Consider the following 20637-nt stretch of genomic DNA (forward strand, 5'->3'; position numbering starts at 1 on the left):
TGCATATGATCACGCATCCAAAAATGCTGTGCTTGATCATTTCAAACTTACTTTTTGCCAACGTCTTCTGTCACACATCTGCCTGATCAAACACTAAAGACGCAGATATTATCCAGTTGTCTAAACAGCTCGTTTCACCTTTAGCTATAGACCTTTTCCCAAATGAGGCAGAATACTGCTATATATTCAATATCTGACTGCGAGGCACCGACCACCACCTGCTCATAGAGCTAGAGAGAGCTTAGGTAAGAAGCTTCTGCAGGCACTCCCCACAATCCAAAAATCAGGTGGCTGTGAACAGGCCTACATGATAAATGTGACTATGGTGCATAAGTTGGAGTCTGCAGCATCATTTCTACTCAGGCAGTAGCACAATGGTGAAGCGTGTTATGTGTTGCAGGCAGCGTTCCAGGTACTGCCACTTAGGGCATACTGCCCTGAATAGAACACAACAAAGGTTCTACATGCACACTATGTCACACAAGCCTACAATGGTTCACAATAGGCAGTGATCAACACAAGGCAGACATGTATGTATAAGACTGAAGACAATAGAGAAATTCTTCAAGCTGGTCATAGTGGCAGAAGTTTCATGCAATAGGAAGGGTTACTGTGAACATGCAGTACTCACATGCTTGAACTTGGTATTCCAAAAAGAGATGGTCTGAAAAGAGGTACAGAAGTGTTTACGATGCATATAGCACACAAATCAAAATTAAGCTAGTAACCTACAATGTCACAGTGCCAACCACAGCTTGCAGAGGTATGTTACCTTTGGGCTGCAAAGGTCTGAAAAAAAAAGACACAAAATTGTGAGCAGGCAATTTTTTTGATCGGTTCCATGAGAAAAGATAACACCACACTTATGTTTCCCTATATATTACTGAAAACGCCGCCGCGGTGGCTCAGTGGCTATGGTGCTCGGCTGCTGGCCCGAAAGACGCGGGTTCGATCCCGGCCGCGGCGGCTGAATTTCTTTGGAGGAGAAATTCGAGGCCCATGTACTGTGCGATGTCAGTGCACGTTAAAGAACCCCAGGTGGTCGAAATTTCCGGAGCCCTCCACTACGGCGTCTCTCATAGCCTTAGTCGCTTTGGGACGTTAAACCCCATAAAACCAAAACCAAACCATATATTACTGAAATAGTAATAATGAAGATATATTTTCAAATGACACCCAATGAAAGATAAAAAAAAAGACTCTTGTAAAGGGATGAAGAAAATTGGCCCGGGACAATTTGCAAACAGGGGCATTAGGGCTGGAAGAATTTGAAAATAGCCAGCTTAACAGCTTTGCACGTATTAAGAAAGAACATTTCAATAGAAGCTTGTTAAGAATTAGTGGAACATAACAGGTTAGTATGTTCTCTACATCTAATATGAACTGTTGGCTCTGTAGTAGGATGCAACTCTAGAATGCAGCAAATGCCCATTAACGGAGGCCCTCCAGCCAATGGCGTTGACTGGTTTTCATGACATGGCGGTTAATCACATTTCATGGAGGTACATGCCAGACGCCTGCGATTTCGCGTCACCGAAATAACCACGACATCTGAGAACTGGTCAATGCCACTCGCTGGAAGGCCTCATTTGAGGGGAATTCACCACTGCATTCTAGAGTTGTATCAAACTATAAAGCCGTTCATGTATTCAGAGGTGATGGGCAGGAGCGTAAGGTGTGCAATGCTTCTTAGACTGTACATATATTTCACTACAATGGTTTCTGCAACGAATAGTTCAAGGTTACGCATCTGTGGCTATGAGAGCAAGTATACACATTGAATAACTCTTAAGCAGTAGCCAATGGAGGTGAAAATATTTCTTGAAATGCAATATATTTTGCTTAAAAACAGTACAAAAAGAAAAGGCAAGATATCCACTGGAAACAGTTTTGTGCCAGTGCATGAAAAATGTGTTTACAGTGTAAGATGCTACAACTACTCCCACAGGCAATCACATGCATACTGAAGGTCTAAAAAATTAAACTGTGAGAGTAGGAATCCTTAACACACAGCTGCAAGCTACCTGTATACTCAATGGTTGGGCACAAGGCTGAGTCATAGAGAAAAGTTTGCGGGATGTGGATTTCAAGAAAAATATTTGTTTTTGCACTGCGTCGCTAGGCAGTCAGCTGAAACTTGTTGAATAGGTTCGAGCATCCATTTCCTCTCATGATTCTAGTATTGATTAAACTGCTTTGGTTAGCAGCACAGTACAGAAAGAAATTTTTCCCAAGAACTCACATCCCACAAACTTCTATCCATCACTGTGCAAGTACACTGCACTACAGCCAGATACCCTCCATTGCACACAGCAAAGAGAAAGAAAGTACAGATTATATGAGAGGAAGAAACTTTCACTGTAGTACAAACTTACCTGTAGGCTGCTGCTGTACTCTCAGGTACTATATACGTCATGCGTCAGTCATAACCACACTGCATGGCCAAGGAAATAAAATATGAGAGAGCAACCTGTACAGCACTTTGTCAACATATCATTGGACATCATGATGCAGCAAAACATGGCCTTTCTCGAAACAACTCAGCTCACAAGGTTCCCTGATGAAGCCCACAGCCGGCACTAACAACATATTTTATGATCTACAGCTCCACAGAGTAAGGGATAGAGGTCTGCTCACAATCCAGGGACATGTATCTCTAAGGGTGCCACATATGAGCCTGCTACCTTGCTCAGCACTGTGGGCATAACCATGTTTGACAAAGCTGCACCAATGCACTGCATGGTCTCATTGCAGTCAGTACGCAGCGATAGGGAAATAGGTCAATAATGTGTGACTAAAGTTCACAAATTCAACAGAACACTTCAGCTTTCCAAACAATGCTACTGCACAGGGCAAATTACTGTGCAGTAGATGGTTGGAAACATCCATTTGGCAGGCCTAACATTGAAACAAATAGATAAGCTGTGAAGGTAGACAAATTTTTCATAAATTACAACCTATCTGCGCTTTCCATGACATGGCATAATTTAGGCATCAACACACTCTGCAGGCGGGCTAAATCCACACTGAAAAGGCCGCAACAAAATAATAAAAAATCAGTCGCAAATTGCTCCAAACACATACAGCCCTGACATTATCCTTTCCGTGCGTTCTGTTTTATCGCAGTTATGAACCTACGTACAACTAACTGCCTTAAATTCACGCCATACATGTACACCTCGTCTCAACTTTTTCGTAGTGTAGAGCAAGAGACAGGCGCGCTGCACTGGCTTATGGAGCTTCGTGATAGGTTCGCGAACGCAGGCAAGAGCGTTTGCGGCACCTACCGCATCGTACTTATAACTTCTACTCCAGTGCAAACAAGTTGTGGAAGAGTATAATATGCTACAGCGCTTTCCTCATCCCACAGTAACACCCTCAAAGTAATCTTCAAGCACAGTAACTTACATGAAAGTTATAGCACCAGGTCGCTCCTTTGATCCGAAGCAACAAAGCGTCGGCATCTCAGCAAGGAGTCAGGCGCAACACGACACCGGAGCTTTTTCACGAAAGCGTCAGGTGCAGAAGAAGGCTTTGTCGAGCGCATAGTTGATACATCCCATTTATAGCAGAGCCCGGCAACCATAGAACAAACAAACCGCATACTGTAGCAAAAATAAAGGTCGAAAGAAGCACGACGCGACGAAAAACTACGCAAACACCGCGCCGGAACTGGTGGCTCACGGATTGGATTGGATCGATTTTTAGGCCTGTCGCTCTGCCGCGGCCCCTGGTAGGAGTTTTGTTTTCATGGAAGGCAGCATGCCTCGGTTTGCTTGGCGGATTGCTGGAGGAGAAACGGGCACTGGTGCCAGGAAATCACTCAATTAATTCAGTTCCCTACATATCAGCACCATATTCGAATTATTTTAAGTGATTAATCCTAATATTAAACTAATTACTGAGATAGAAATTTGGTCGGCTGAATTTTGCCCCTTCGAAAATAGAATTTTTTTGTGTGGAAAAACAAAATATGTATATGATGTCGTAAGTTCATATTCCTAGAGGCATATTCACGGATACCCGTCCGACATCCACCGCGGATATCCGCCAGCCATTCGATAACGAATGTCCCTCAGACCATAGGGATGGCCTACGGGCATCCCCACCTGGCACTGGAGATTCGGATCTTAATTATTTGTACCTACTTCGAATATCCGTGGTTGCCTGGTGCTAACTTTCACAAACCCAACAGTTGCAAAACCACAATATCAGGGCAAATTATCTGGTGATCGAGTTTAAAGTGTCAGCACAACAGCACAAAAAGTCTTCTCCGCCTTCTTCGTGCTTTATCGACCACAAGTTGCTTGCGGCTCATGACGTCGCAGAGGGCGACTGGCGAAGTGTGATGGAAACTGGCGAGAGACGACGACGAAGTTGAGAATGCTTTCCCGAGTGCGGTTTCGGGGCGCCTGGCGGCATTTTGTTGTGCTGCGCGCTCCACCCGATGACGACGAAGTTAGCCCGAGGCACGGGCGACGTCCGCGGTGTGGTCACCAGCACGAGGGCGAGCCGAGGCTGCGCGTATGCACAGTACGCAGACTAATATGCGAAGCCGCGGATATAATCTGATTCAGCAAGCCTAAGAAATAGAGCCACTGTGTAGCGAATACAAAACGAAACACGACATCAATGGGAGCCGAACTCTTATAGTCGAAGCATGTCGCGTGGAGTGATAATATAGGCCGACACCATTCTGCTTCCTTTAAAGAGCTAGCATTGTGCTTCTATTTTTCTTTTGATCGCAAACAGTTTGCATTTGTTATGTTGAGGCTATCCAGCTTGCAACGCCGAAGCGGGACTCCCCTTGACCTCCTGGTTCTGCGCCTTGCCGTCTTGTGGAGTTTCGTTGGAAGGTGCCCTGCTGTTACAGTGGACAGGTGTGGTCGACGGTGCGGGGGCCACCGTGGGCAGAGTGCGGTCGGTAAACATCGTGGCGGGCAGCCCGCTGCCGTCGTACATACCGCCACAGGGTCCATTGGCTGTGTCGGATGCCCGGATGGCCGCCATCACTGTGGCGAAGGCACCGCAGCACGGAGGAGGCACCGCACAGGCCAGCCTGCTAGAGTGCCGCCTGGACATCCTGGCGTCGGGACGGTGGAAGACAGCGTCGATGGATTTAACCAGGCGGCTCCAGCTGGTCCGTTGCCAAGTGAAGAAAAACGAGGCCAGCGCAAATTTGGCCTCGGAGGACGCTGCCATGGGAAACACGTCCTTCCTCTTCGGAGGCAAGGCTTCTTCTTCGGCGGAGCTAGTACGTGGCAGCGCGTGTGAAGGGGCTCAAGAGCGAGCGCACAGGCGCCCCCTGCAGTCGAGAAAGGAGTGAGATGGCCTGCATCGACGCAAAATATGCCGATGAATGACGAGGCGATCACTCGCTGTTAACGACCTGAAGCACAGGTCTGAAGTGAAAATCCTTTGTCGGTGTGCGCGTGGCGTTGATGTGTTGAAAGTGGAAAATAACTGTCAGGGAAACAGCAGGGTTGGTAACAACGATGAGAGAGAAGACGAACAACTGAATGTCCATAGAGACGATAAGAGCAGAGAAGGAACACATGTCCACATATACCAGAAACAGAAACTTTATTTATAGCGGACGGGGCTCCTTTCTCTGCGCTCCTACACAACACACTAGTGTTCCTGTGTGGCTTTTAGCGCCGACAGCACGGTGACAGTTGTGCTCCGAAGGGGCCCCAGCGTAATCATGGTGACGCCACAGTTGCTGCGCGAACAGAATCGCGGCAAGCAGCCGACCCACGGTCGGTGGCTACCCGTTTTCCGAGGAGCAGCCAGGACTGCAGATAAGGGTACAGGCATACGTGGGAGTAGGATGAGCCGATTGCTGCGAGACTGCCGTTCTCGCATATCCAAGCGCACAACCGGCAAATGACGTACAGTGATTAGTTTGGGACGAATCGTGTACGGACGCGTGTCACTGTTCTCGATCCTTCGTGGAACATAGACGAGAAAAATGAAGTGAGCATTAGTTCGCGCTGCGATAACTTATAAAAATTCGCCCGCTTGTTCTTTTAGAGGGGGAAGCTCTACGGTTGTGCCTTGGCCTCCCTAAATTTGCAGCTAACGACGTGCTTTACCTTGAAGCTCGAATTCCACCTTTAGTATCTAAAGTTTCTCACTGTTCAGACGAATCTCACGATATATGACTCAAGTTTCTACCGTTCCTCGTCTGTGTTTTGTTGCCAGCCGACCTTCTTTTTTGGAATCCACTGGCCTCGATTTCATACACCGCAGGTAGTACTGGTACAAACTTTACTTCACCCGTTAAATGTACTCCTGTCTGACATACTTCCGACACAAAACAGTGGGCCCTCCGTGAAAATTGTCTATGATTACATTTTCCCGAAGAATGCAAAGCATGTACCATCAAGCATTTTAAATGGATTACTAGAAGACCATTTACAAAGCCTACCTGTTTCCAGCATGATTGCTACTGACGCCTCCCAGTGTGATGAAAAGGCAGGAGTGGGAATATATTGCCCGCTTCTGGATTGGTCTTTTTCTGTGCGTCTTCCGGATTTCACCCCAATTTTCCAAGCGGAGTTTCTGGCGGTGGTGCTTGCTCTTCGCAAACTAGACCCTTCTTTCTCCGCAGTGGCTGTCATTACAGACTCCTTTTCTTTGTGCTTGATCCTTGCCTCAGCTACGGATTCTCCAATCCTCAACACCTTCTTATCATTACTTCCTCCTTATTTGAGCCTTTTACATATGATATGGGTACCAGGTCATAGCAGTGTGACAGTCAATGAAGTGGCTGATAGCCTGGCAAAAGCGTCCCTCAATGGCCCCGTGTTACCTATTCTCCCGGCTACAGCGTACATCACAGCAGCGAGGTTTCGGAGAAGCATTTTGTTAGGCATGACATCTGGATCAATTTTAAGATCTGATATTTCCTGCATCTTCAGTATCCGTGGAGCAGGAAATCATGCCATTCGCGACAGCTTGAAGTCTCTCTAACTAGGCTGCGCTGCCGGATTCCCCCCTTAAATTTTTATTTGCACAGGTCTAGTTTGGCGCTTTCTCCAGTCTGCGCATTCTGTGGCGAACAAGAATCAATAGACCATTTTTTGTTGTTTTGTCGACGCTTCACCATGAGTAGACGACGATATTTAGAGCAACCACTGCAAAAGCTTGGCCTTATAGTTTGAGCAGCCCGATCATATTGCCATTTGGGGACACCATTCTCGGTTACAGCCACAGGTCTGTTTTTATCGCCATTCAAAATTTTTTACTGGAATCTAAACGGTTACCTTGTTAATATTTTATTCTTTATTTATTTATTTAATTTTTACACATCATTACATTTTTTTCTATCCCCCGTTACTTTTATTATTATTTTCATTCATTCATTTATTAATCAACTCCCTCTGCTAGAGATCTGGCTGAGTCCAGCTCCTGCGTGCGTTATACTTGTCCTGTTTCTTTTTATTCTTTCTGCTTTCTCTTAAAGATTCTCTTCCCCAGCATTCTGCTATTTCTAGTTATTACTTAATTGATCTATTTATTTTTCCCCAGAAAACAAAACCAAACAAACAAACAAAAAAAATCTCAAAAACTCTCTATGCACCCCTCTTCTTGGCCGATCCCCCTCTGTGGGTATGCGCCATTCTATGAGGTGAACAACAACAACAACTTCTGCCAGTACGCGGCGCTGGCATCTGTGAAACAAAAAAATCTACGAGCTGAAAAGTGGAGCCTGCCCGACCCGTGAGCGCAAATAGCATTGAGATCTCCACAGCTTTGGTGATTCGTAAGTAACAATTCAAGCCCCTCAGCGTGGCACAGCGACCTTCGAGACGCGAAAATGCCGTTCTTGGGCCTTCATCGTTGTTGTTTTTCTTGTTGTTGCCTTGATGGCATGGCACATACCCACGACGGGGGATTGGCCAGGGTTCAGTGAGGAGAGCCCAGAGAAGGTAAATTGGTGCCAAGCTAATGGATTACCTTTTGTTGCCAAACTAATGATTTAACTTTGGGTACGTATTCTGAGGCGACGACTACGAAGCTGGAGCAGATGGAGGGCCCGCGCACCGCCTAACCCCTGCAGGCCCGGAACGCTGACGCGGCATTCCAAGCCTGGGTGGTGGTGGTGATGGTCGCACCTCCTGCTGCAGCTGCCGTTCGGCCCGGCGCCATGGCGCCGCGGCGCGCCTCGGGTCCCCGGCATCGGCGAGAAGGGCACGCTGAAGACCGAGGCGCAGGTCAACCCCATCAAGAGCCTGCAGGTGACCATCGCGCTCGTCCTGGACGGCGCATGCCGGTCTTCGCCTCCTCTGGGCGCCAACACCAGGAGGCTTAAGCGTGACGACGAGGAAGAACGCAGCCACCACGCATCCAGAGGACCAGGTTGGCGGACCAGCACAGCGGCGGCAGCGCTCTCCCCCCAAGCGCCTGCCGACGCCCGCTCGTCGCGACCACGACGGCCCTGGTGCTAGCGTCCTCGGGCTTGAGTAGACGGGTGGGCAGGAGGACAAGGCAGGAGCGACTTCTCCGTAGGCATGGCTGCCAGCGAGGCGTTCTCTGCGGCGGCATGCAGTGCAGGAGTTACCAGAAGTCAAGCAACCAGCCGCGAGCCGGGAGCCCCGAGGTGGTTCATGGTGGTGGCGAGTGGGGAACTGAAGAGGCCGCAGCTGCCGGTTAAGAAGCTGCGACTGTGCACTCCACGGAGAGGTCTAATGCCACGCAGAGCGGTTTCAGCGAGACTGCCGAAAACAAGGTCTATTTCTCATCATCGACGGAATGCAGCGCAGAGCGGCTTCAGCGAAGCTGCCAGAACCAGAGCGGATCTCTCATCATCATCGATGAAATGTGGCGGCGGGTTTTCATTCTGGCGGAGTGGAACATTTTTCGAGAGCAAGCATGGAGCAGGAACTGCGCCTAGTGCGCCTGGCAACGAGAGAGAGAGATATTTCCTTTTTTTTTTCTAAGACCTTGGACAATAATGAGTGCCAGGATTACGGGATGGTGTGGAACCGCGATCAGGGATGTGCAGAGACACACATGGCAAGAGAGCGAGAAACTTTACTCATTGATTAGATCGACTCCAGTACTCAAGCGGCCAATGGGCTATGAGGAGCGAGCCTACAATTGAGAGGACAATGCGGCAAGGCTCCTTCACAGCACATTAACTTTTCTATTTCTACTTTTTGTTTTCTTTTCGACCTTTTCCCGTTGAGCAGCACACAATTTCGTGCTCGATTTTTTTTGCTTCCTATCTTTTCGCGCTGACTTTTTCTTTTGCTTCCCATTTTTCCGAATTCGCTTTTTCTCTTGCTTTCTATCTTTTTGCGCTCGTTTTTCCTTTGGTTTCTATCTTTTCGCGTATACCAGCAAACTTTCATTTCTTGAGTGAATAGTAACGCTTTTGTGTGTGCTTTTTTTGTAGCTTCCGTGTGCTGTGTCAATAAAGGTAAAAAAAAAATTAAGTGTATCTCGCACTACAGCAGGTGAGAGTATGAAATGATTTACAAGGCGTGACACATTTCCGGCTCGAGTCACAGATGGTACTAGCCGTACTCTATGAATCTGTGTCTCTCAGGATATGTTAGTTTTTTAGAAGGCGAGCGCCCGCTTTTGTTTGGACTCGGCGACGCGTGGCCCACTTTCTCGCTTTCGCCCGCAGGCGTGTAAAGCCACGTTGGTTTTGACGTAAATTTTGCTGCCATTTTGGATTTGAATGACAGAAATGCATAGCGCATCCTAAGATGGCTCAAAAATTGCGATAGCTGCCACTCGAGTCTTGAGGAGCTTCCGTGGTCAGCCACTATTTTTGGCTTCACAATGCGCTCGACTCGGTTCGCCACTTTCGGTATGTAGGGACCCGCGTGTCCAGCTCCGATAACGTGCCGCGGAAGAAGAGGTGGCACCAGCACGCGCTACAGAAAACGCTGGAATGTGCCATTAACATTCGCGGGCGACGCCGCTCCCTTCCGTCGACCTCATCTATTGGACATCTTCGCTCCACTTCCTCTTCTACTGCACGTGGCCGACACTGCTGGAGGGGGTCGCTACATACGATTTAAATGCCGCCGCTTTCATGTCTCCTCTTTTTCGTACTGGTCAGCTAGTTCAACGCCTCTCACTCCATTTGGAACGTCCCTTTCGCTGTTTGAAGAGCCATATCTTTCCGCCGTTCTTCGGCGGCCTTGGCAAACATTCGCGGCGCAGACGAAGGGATGAAAGATGATGAAGACGACAAGATCTGACGCATAGCGAAAGAAGCTAGGAGCCTATAGTGAGCTAGAATACATTCTAGTTCACTATATACCAGTCCGAGCACGCAGCACGAGAGGTTGCCGCGATGGCCGAGTGGCGTACTCCAATCGGCGATCCGATGGAGCCAGGAGTCCACGGACTGTAAAGACCTTACCGTCGAGGTCCATGCAAAACTTTTTACCTCAATTTAAATCGCCCATTAAAACATCTTCTACGGTTTCGTGGAGCAAGAAGACTTGCTCAGGACAGCCGACTGGAAAATGCTATAAGGAATCCGCAAACAAAGCTGTTTTGGTCGCCCCCCATCTGATTCGAAGCTGTTGGTATTTCGAAATGTGAAGGGACGAACGGTCGTCGACAACGATGAGAGTCAAAATTTCCTTGTCGTCGGTCTTCGAGACCGCCTTCGCAGACCACAATGTCGCCCTTGTCTCGCGACGTCCACCGCACGGCCTGCCGGAACCAGCAAGGTTAGAGCACTTTTGGCGAGCACTCCCTTTCAAACGGCCCTGCTTACCCACGGCAAGTGTTACTGGCGCAGTACCAGCTGCAAGTATATATGTGTAGGTATACGGATCGTTGATAACTGTCTACCGAGGAGCAGCAGCAGGGGCGCCTGACGTCTTGTCCACTGTAGCGGCCCTCTGTTTTTACCTTAGCAAGGAATCATGTAAACGGAAAGCTCGAACCGAAGACAGGCGAGCTCAAGAATAAGCGCGACAAAATAGCGCGTCAGGACTTGCACCTCTAGACTTTTTTCGCGCACCGCTCTTGAAGACGCTTTATGCGAAGCACGGTGCATATAAGTGATGGGCTGTGCTAGGAAAGATGTGGGTGGTGTGTTGCTTTGAAAAAGAAGCACCCTTCGGCCGTAGGACGGCGGAGGTGCGGGCTGCTAGAGCAGCAGTAAGCTCAGATTATCCGTGTCTTACTGCGCGCCAGCAAAAGGTGAGAGAGACTGTGAACCAGGTGGCGCCCGGCAGCAACTCGCCGTGCTTCGGCCTGCCGGTGTCGGTGGCTGTCAGCGGAGGCCGCGGCGGTTGTAGCACACCAGGCGGTGATGGCCCGAAGATTGCGCACAACGTGTACAGCCCGCCCATCCACCTCTACTCGACCCAAAACGTCGCCGACACTCTGGCCGCGCAGGCAGGCGTCAAGCTCGGCCAGGACAACCTCCAATCCAGTTTACAATAACTTATAAAAGGCACAAAAAGGGTCATGCCAAGATAGGCTTTTTCAGCCAACTCGAGGCCGCTCGTCCGCCATGTAGTACAATGACTATACGATGTCTTTTTAGGGCCGTTTCACATGCATGCGATTGTCGCCTGCGACGCTGCGAATTCTGTCAGTCTTCGACTGGGCAGGGCCGTCGGTCTAGCCGCAGACAGCCTGCGATCGAGTTCCGTCCTGTTGGAATTCAGTCGCAGCGTCGGTGTGTGCGCTCTGCGACTGACCAATGGGGAGCGCCAAGACGGCGTGTGACGTAGCGTCCCGTGGGAGCTGTTGCCGCGGCGTAAAAAAACTGCTTATTCTAATGAAAACATACGAAATATTGCCTTGTATCTAAAAACACGCTGGTCATAACATCATCAACATATTCCGTGCGGCGTTTATCTAGCGTTTAATCGTGGGTTTCCTATGCGAACATCGAGCAACCTTGCGTGTCCCTCCGACCGATTTCGCTGGGTACGCGCTGCATGTGAAATCACTGAGCGAAAATCGCACTGCGCGGTCACCTTCTAAGCCGACTATTTTCGTTCTAGTCGTAGCATGTGAAACGGCACTTAGTCACCATGCAGTGACGTATGGGCATCTGGGTGCGTTTGGGTGTGCTCTTGTATGTTAGGGAGTTAGATCAGTGCTGGTAAAATGAGGAAGGCTCCGGGGGAAACACTAAGGAGAGCTGATAAGGACCACTTTCTGCTTGATAGGCAATGCAAAGCGTCCTTTTCACGTTCTCCTCCGCTCCCTGTTCACTTAAGCCGTCTCCAAGTTATTCTCAAGAGTCTACACCGCGCCTGTCCGTCTGCCGGAACCGCCGTGCGGCAGTTAACGCGACCAGAGGTGCGAGGGCGGCACCGGCGAACTCTTTGAAGCGTTTTCGTTTTTTTCTCTATTCACACATTTGCCGAAACATATACTGCATGTTCTTTGAACCTTCTATTATTTTATGCAAAATCTCGCAAGCTTGGAGCGTTTTATATCTTCGCTCATAAGTTTAGAGCTCTTCATTTCGTGATCTCAGTGAAGGCGATTTATATGAGCGACCCAGTGTTACTGGCACCACAAATTACCCGCACGTAGACGCTCGCTGTGCGCTCGCTAAACGAGAAAGTGCCGGACTTCATGAATGGTAAAAACTACTTTTCCATCGCAGTCTTTAGCGTTGTTGCCCCTAAACATGTATATCCAACTAGCCTGTATAGCTTTATATATATATATATATATATATGGTTTAGTTTGGTTTATTGGGGTTTAACATGCCAAAGCGACTCAGGCTGTAAGAGACGCCGTAGTGAAGGGCTCCGGAAATTTCGACCACCTGGGGTGCTTTAACGTGCACTGCGATCGCACAGTACACGGGCCTCTAGAATTTCGCCTCCATCGAAATTCAACCGCCGCGGCCAGGATCGAACCCACGTCTTTCGGGTCAGCAGCCGAGCGCCGTAACCACTGAGCCACCGCGGCGGGGCATGTATATATATATATATATATATATATATATATATATATATATATATATATATATATATATATATATATATATATATATATAGAGAGAGAGAGAGAGAGAGAGAGAGAGAATCCAGGGAGCCAATGGCAACTAACTAAAAATGTTCTAATATCCGCCCGAGTTCTTTATTCCTGCTAGCTAGACAGCCCGCGTTCATCTATGACATTTAAACCTGACGCGGTTGCGGTACCGATATATGTCGGACATTGGCGTACCGCGCCCGTCACCGCCTGCAGACACTAAGACGGGCAGGCACAGGGTGCACCCACTAATTGGGCAGGGACTACCCGGCACCGCTCGCTCACACCGTGGCACTCTCCTGCCATACACGTTTGCGAAAGAAGAAGACTGCTTTACAGGGCGCTTTGTCCCGACCAGTACAAGCGGACTCTTAAATGCCAGTGCCACGCTTGCGTCTACACGCGCCACCAGCCGCACGCCGCACGCCGCGTCCTGCGGACGAAAAGACGCGCAGACAGTCGCTGACGCGTTGCTCCCCCGTATTTTCACTCTCAGCACCTTCGAAGAGTGTATTGCTATATGAAGGCAGTCTGGAAGGCCTACCTCAGTCTTCAGGACCGATGTATTTTTGCACCCAAATAAAAAAAAGAAAGAAAACCTGTCAGCAGCTATCGATAGCGACTAATTCGAAACGATACTGCCGGACTCTCTTGACCACGATTTTCTGGCAACGCTGCGCAACGTAAGCGTCTAGTTGTTCCGCCACGAACGTATGATTGTAGAGACGCGGAGGGGCGTGGTAACGCGTGTGTACGTGTGCCTGAAGACATCGCTAAACGTAAGCTTCGCCGCCGACATTGGTGCAAAGAACATACTTGTCTCTGCAAGAAGCGCGCAAACTCGAACGCAGTGGAACTAGCTATAGTGCCACAGTAGAAAGTCACCGTTGCACTGCAAAGAAATAGGGTTCGCGTGCATACTCCATTTTTATCACTGACACGAATGACGGCGAGTGGCGCTATCCTACCTCGCACGTAATTTCGGCAGGCCTGCTGCGAGTCCGACATTATGTACGCTGCGTCGGAGTGGGTGGCGCCCAGTGCATTCGCCACTTCCTCCAACATTAAAGCGTCGCTACTTTTTACCGAGAGCCCGTTCACCTGCTTGCCCTCGTGCACCACCGCAATGGTGCAAATGCCCTCCTCGGTTGGGCCCGCTGCATCCACGTAGTATACGTCCGTCTTATTCCCGTAATAATTTTTCAATACATTTTGCCCTGGCTTCACGCCGCCCCTGATTATACTCCCAGTTGACATTCTTGGGGAGCGGCTTAACAGACAAAGTATTTTTTCATGCCCCGGGATTTCGACTCTGCGTTCGGTGGTGTGGAGCAGCGCGAGATTGAGGTCCCAAAGGACTTGTCTGCCGGCGTTGGAAACCGACAGCCTGGCAGTTTGGGTTGTTTTGTGCGCCTCAATCAGCTCCTCCACCGAGTTTTGGACACCAAGTTGGAGCAGGCGCTGAGTGGACGCTTTGGTAGGGAGCATTAGCGCCTTTTAATCCGCCGCCCAAATCATCGTGTTGCGGTTCCCGCCGTCGCTCTTCCTCAGCTTGCGGTAGGGCGCCGCATACACCCCGCGACTGACGATGAGCCCCTGAACCAGGCGAATGGTTTCTATTTCGAGAAGTCCGTAATGCTTGCCGGATATCCTGCCAGTCATCCTACTAATATATGTTCGCAGGTGGACTTTATGTTTTGCAACGCCGTCGCGTTGTTACCCCGGTCATTAATTTTTAATCCCAATACCCAAAGCATCTCCACCATTGGATCGTCGCGTTGTTACCCCGGTCATTAATTTTTAATCCCAATACCCAAAGCATCTCCACCATTGGCATCTGGGTGATGTTAACGTAAATTTGCATGTTCTCACCTAGGTTTTTATCTGTTTTAATGTGGAGTTCTGATTTGTTCGGAGCGCATTCCAGACCCCACTGCCGAGTGTAATCTTGCACTACCGAGGCGGCCTCTTGGAGGGCCCCCTCCATCTGCTCCGCGCTGCCCGAGGACGACCAGATAGTAATGTCGTCTGCGTAGATGGCGTGGCGTACGCCATTCATGGCATTGAGCCTCTCGGGGAGGCCCATGAGGGCAATGTTATAAAGCAGTGGAGAAATAACTGCTCCTTGAGGCGTCCGTCGGGTTCCCATATTGATGGGCCCGAATTTTATGCGAAGCATATTACTAGAGGTACACTACAGCCCTTCGCCGTGGTTACGCGCCGTGCACACCACGTGGTACATGGCCGTCACACCACGTGACATACCACGTGACACATGACGTCACGACAGTGGAAGACGGAGGTACACTACAGCCCTTCGCCGTGGTTACGCGCCGTGCACACCACGTGGTACAGTGACGTCACACAACGTGACATACCACGTGACATATGACGTCATGACAGATCGCCGTCACGCGCTGGGAGAGGGAGAACGATGCCATCGCACAGACACCGGAATGTCCTCGAGCGGCATTCCCGCGCATTTCGAATGCGCGTTCACACTCGGTGTAGGTGAAACGCTCGCTCCACCGGGCAGGCGGACGCGGCTTCCATGGCAATCCAGGCGCCCACCCAACGCGCGTCTCGGGGTTAGTCGGCGTTCCGCTGTAGCCATGCCGTTGTCTTCCCCCACGACGAAGGCTTCTAGTGGTTGTATTGAAATGACCAAGTATTCAACCAAGGTAAGCCATGTATTACCAAGCCTAGCCATCAATATGCTTCGCATCTGACCAGGGTTAACCAAGTTAAGCCTCAGCCATTTTTTCATTGCCATGTCTGACATAAGCTTTCCCATTTTCAAATAAGTTTTGTATACATCTGAATGTTTTCTCGCCGCAATTGGTGGCGTTCAAATTCTCAAGAGTTTACCTATGTTTAACGTTGTCAAAAGCCCCTTTATGTCCACGGCCAAAATAGCCCTGTCCGCTCGATTGCCGAAGGGGGATGGGGGGGGGGGGGTGTTAAGTTTCTTCTTCGTAAAGGGTCGAATGGGTGGCTCCTCTGTGATCGTACACGGTTGGCAGTTCGGAGGGCACTTCGCGCCTTCGTCCACTCGTCCGGCGACACGTTGCCGGTTGGGGCAGCAACTGCAAACTTCTTGAGAAGCAAAACTAGTTTATTCAAGACGAGACCAAAAAGAAAGGCAACAGGAGAAAAAGGCGGTTTAAAGAAAGGTTGTCTAAAAGCGGCCGAGACTGGGACTCGGCGCGCTCCTCCAGCTCTTTGTTTGCAGCGGGTTTTAATATCTTCGATTATTGGGCGGAGCTTTATTAAATATACTCTCGCCCAATTCCAACTAATACTGCTGCAATGGCACTGTACATACAAGTGGGCGGAGCCCAGTGCTCGCCAGAGCCCGACTCGGCGAACCGTGCACTTTTCCTGGAATATGCACTCTCACGAGGCACCAGTAAAGTCCACCGCTTGCTCGTTTCAGAAGTCGCCGACCCCACTGACCCCCAGCCCTTGAGAGCTAATCTCTTTTCAATGGGAAACGGTCGTCAGCCCCTTGGTCCCCGTTTCCCGCGGCCTTGGACAGTGTCCCAAGCGCTTCTAGCTTAACACCTCCGCACCAAGAATGTCAGGTGGACACACAACATGCAAAAGCGCGCAAAAGCACAAGGGACCCTACCGTCAACCGGGTGGCGTACCGACAACATGAAAAGGAGCGCTTATGCGTCCTACTAACATCTGCAAAAAGAGGATGTTCAAGGAGACCACATGATGCATGCATCAACACTCACAATCCTTAACTTCTTTTCATAAGCAACAACAACAGTCGAAACACTCGTAACACAAGAGTCCAACATCAGTGCACTTGAGTTCGCAGTCCGCAAGCTATACACACGCAGGTTGGGCCACCGTCCCGTACGTTCCTTGGCCCGCGATGTCTGAAACATCTACCCAGCAACAGGCGGCAGCTGTACCTGGTGCCTTTTTTTTTTCTCTTCCTTTTTTTTGTCTTACACGCGAATCGCTGGGACTCTTTCGCGTTTACAACGGCTCGTAACTATAATCTCTGTGGAACATGTGGGGCAGAGTCGGAGTCAGTGTCCAAGCTGGATAGGGCGTCGGCGCATTTGTTGAGAGAGCCCTTTATATGAGCAAACTCAAGGTTGTACTTGTGGAATGGCAGGCTCCAACGGGTCAACCGGGCGCTTGAGGAAGTTGATCTTGTTAAGTAGGTCAAGGGACTATGGTCAGTGTTCACCTTAATCCTCGAGCCGAAAAGCCACGTGTCCAGACGCCCTAACGCCCATATGACTGAGTAAGCTTCCCTTTCTATAGCGGACCACTTAGCCTGCAGCGGCGCCAGTTTCTTACTCAAAAAGGCAATTGTCTTTTCTTGCGCGTTCACCTCTTGTGCCAGACATGCCCCGACCGCTCTTTCCGACGCGTCCGTTGTCAGCACGAACTCTTTATTGAGATCGGGGGCGGTGAGCATAGGCTACTCGCTCAAGGCAGCTTTGACGGCGTTGAACGCCCGTTCCGCTTCCTTTGTCCACGCGATTATATTTGGGACCCGACGGTTAGTGAGATCCGTTAAGGGGCGCACTATCTCCGAATACGAGAGGACGTAGTCGCGGTAACAGTTAAACAGTCGATGCGCGCTACGCAGCTCTTGGTAATCGGCGGTTTAAGCTGCCCCATTGCTTGAACTCGTTCCGGGTCCGGTGAATGAAGGCCCGAACCGACCACGGGCCCCAAATACCTGACAATTTGCTGTGCAAACTTGCATTTTGTAGGATTTATTGTGAGTCCCACGCTCATGATAGTCGCCAGCACATCACCCAAGTGGACTAAGTGTTCTTGGCAAGTATCGGAGTACACGGCCACGTCGTCGATATATGCGCACGCGTAGCCCATATGCTTTTGCAGGACGTTATTCTTGATTCTTTGGAAGGTGGCTGCCGAATTACGCAGTCCATAAGGCATCACCCGGCATGCAGATAGGCCCCTGGGCGTCGCAAATGCGGTGTATTGTTGGGATTTGCGTTCCACAGCTATTTACCAATAGCCCCGGGTCATGTCGAGGACGGTGATGAACTTCGCCTTAGCCACTTCGTAAATCAGTTCTGTGACGTTACTTATCGGCAAACTGTCTAATTCTGATATGGCGTTCAGTTGTCTATAATTAATGCACAGCCTGACACTTGCGTCTTTCTTCGCAACACAGACTATGGGGTGCGCGTAGCTACTCTCCACAGGGTAAATTAGGCCCCCTTGAAAAAGTTCTTCAATCTGACGGTCCCCCTCATGCCTAAGTGCGACCGGTACACGGCACGGGTAAGCCCTTGTTGGTTTGGCGCCTGGTACCAGGTTTACCGTGTGTTCTCCAACCATGCACTTTCCCGGCCGTTCGGGGAACACCGCTTTGTATCGGCCTATCACTTGACTTAGCTCCTTGACTTGTTCCTGGCTCAGATGCGTGGATTCATGTAGTGTCACCTCAGTGGTGTTATTCCCACTATGCAATCCCGGGACAACTTTTACGTCTCCAAACTCTCCATCCGCCTCAAAAATTACGCCTACGTTGTTCACCCTGGCGTAATACTTTCTTAGTCTATTGGCGTGAACCCATCGCTCAGAACCATCTCTGAACTTGACAACATAGCTATCGGGTCGCGTATGCTCCTTAATTGTTCCCGGGCCCATCCATTTAGGTTGCATCTTATTCTGCTGGTTCGTATCCAAAACTAGAACTTCCTCACCCTCACAGAAACCTTTGGCCCGTGCCCTTAGATTGTATTTATCCGCATACGCTTGCTGTAGCTGCTTTATTTGGCAGTCTACCCTATCGGCTACTTCGGCCATTTGTTGCCGGAGCTCGATCAGGTACTCTGACGCAGCCTTATTTAGGCCCGTAGGTGGTGACCAGCTACCTGTCCATGTCTTTTGGAGGATACTTAATGGACCTTGCGGGACGCGCCCATACATGACCTCAAACCGGGACGCTCCCGTGATCTCATGTGGGACTTCTCGGTATGCCCACCGCATGCATGAAATGAACCGCTCCCATCCGCGTGCGTGGTCGCCTATTATGTGCCTGAGCATCGCCTTGAACGCGCCGTTCCAGCGCTCAGTGATGCCATTACTCTGCGGATGCTGCGGAGTTGAAAACCTCATGTTTATTCCTAAGCGCTGCATGAGCTCACAAGTTAGTGCTGAGGTAAAGTCTGTCCCCTGGTCACAGCAAATCAGCTGAGGGATACCGAACCGTGCGAAAATGTCAAGAAGCGCCTGGCACGTGGCCTTAGCTGTTAGTGAGCGCAGCGGTATCACCTCTGGCCACCTAGAACGTAGATCGATAACACACAAAGCGTATCGATGTCCCCGCGCTGATACGGGCTCGATAGGTCCAATGCAGTCTAAGTAGATCACTTCGAAAGGCTCCCTTGGTCGACTCAGCGGTGTGATTGGCACCCAATCTGTCGTCTTCGTTCTTGAAAAGGTTTAACAGGTGTGGCAGGTTTGACAATGCCGTCTGACGTCGGCAGCAAGGCCGGGCCAGAAAAACGCACTGCGGATACGCTGTTTAGTTTTCTTTTCAGAAAAGTGTCCTCCACAAGGCATATCATGCGCAAGAGTCAGCACTTCTTTCCGACGACCAGTGGGAGCACGAGCTGCCGACACTGTCTGCCATCCAACTCCTCCTTCTATTACCATGTTATACGTTCCGGCCTGTGCCTGTGACCAAGCCTCTGCCAGGGAGACGTCTCCTCTTTGTTCACTGGCGAACATGGGTCCAGCCGTGCTCTTGTCTGGCTTCTCAGGCCACGCTCTCCTCAGCGCTCTCACTTTGTTCAAATTCTAACTATCGCGTTGCGTTTTGGTTGTGGTTGGCGACCTCGGTTTCCGCTCGTATTATCCTAACCGCGAGATCAGTGGTCTCACTTCGCTCTCTTTCGAGTGCCTTAAAAACGTCCGGGGTCAGTAGGGCATCAACCTCTCCAGCTAGCTCGTCCGTAACCACGCATAAAGTCACTAGTTGCGGGCTTGCGCCACCATCTTCCGTGGGCAGACTCAGTGGAATGTAAAAGAGCTCGGCTGCTACGGTGTGCCAAACGCGCCCCGTAAGCGAACCGTTCCACTTCCCTGCTTGCGGACTTCCTCAGGCACCACCTGTGTTCCGCAGACTTCTCGCTCGCGTTGCGTTGCGGCTGGACCCGTGCCTCAGTCTTTCCGCTCTCCACGTCCAGCTGGTGGCAGAAGGGTGGGAGTCCCACCGGTGCTCACAGCGAGCCCGTCACGTCTCCCAGGCCGATGAAGTCGGCCGCCGCAGATGCCGCCGAAGGCACAGAATCTCGGTCTGCCGATCTCCTTTCGCTTGCTCCTTGGCGCTGTCGTGGAGTCTTGGCTCCGAGGCCTCTCGCAAACGTATCGCCTCACTTGGACCTTGTTCCCCGGGGCTTCTCACCAAGATGTTGCCCCGTCAGGCTTCCGGAAGGTACTGCCTCCAACCGCTTCGCAGAAAGCCGCTCGGACAATCCTGGTCACGGCACCAGTTAAGTTTCTTCTTCGTAAAGGGTCGAATGGCTGGCTCGTCTATGATCGTACGCGGTTAGCAGTTCGAAGGGCACTTCGCGCCTTCGTCCACTCGTCCGGCGACACGTTGCCGGTTGGGGCAGCAACTCCAAACTTCTTGAGAAG

The 20637-nt window shown here is 50.3% G+C and overlaps 1 protein-coding gene across 6 annotated transcripts in view; it reads right to left on the bottom strand.

Annotated features, from left to right (window-relative positions):
* The window catches only part of LOC149353471 (uncharacterized), a 106219-nt gene extending 102543 nt beyond the window's left edge, over positions 1-3676 (bottom strand). For 5 of the 6 annotated variants that reach the window (XM_089582581.1, XM_089582580.1, XM_089582585.1 and 2 more), the window contains exons 1-4: positions 3409-3676; positions 2376-2434; positions 733-789; positions 632-664 (exon numbers count right to left, since the gene is read on the bottom strand). The gene's annotated coding sequence lies outside the window, so the exon portion shown is untranslated. The remainder of the gene's footprint in view (positions 1-631; positions 665-732; positions 790-2375; positions 2435-3408) is intronic. The other variant, XM_089582587.1, reaches the window with a different exon arrangement.
* Between the last annotated feature and the right edge of the window lie 16961 nt (positions 3677-20637).

This window comes from Amblyomma mixtum, chromosome 3 (genome assembly GCF_055824585.1).
Source record: "Amblyomma mixtum isolate Tamu chromosome 3, ASM5582458v1, whole genome shotgun sequence".
In the NCBI taxonomy this organism is placed as follows: domain Eukaryota; kingdom Metazoa; phylum Arthropoda; class Arachnida; order Ixodida; family Ixodidae; genus Amblyomma; species Amblyomma mixtum.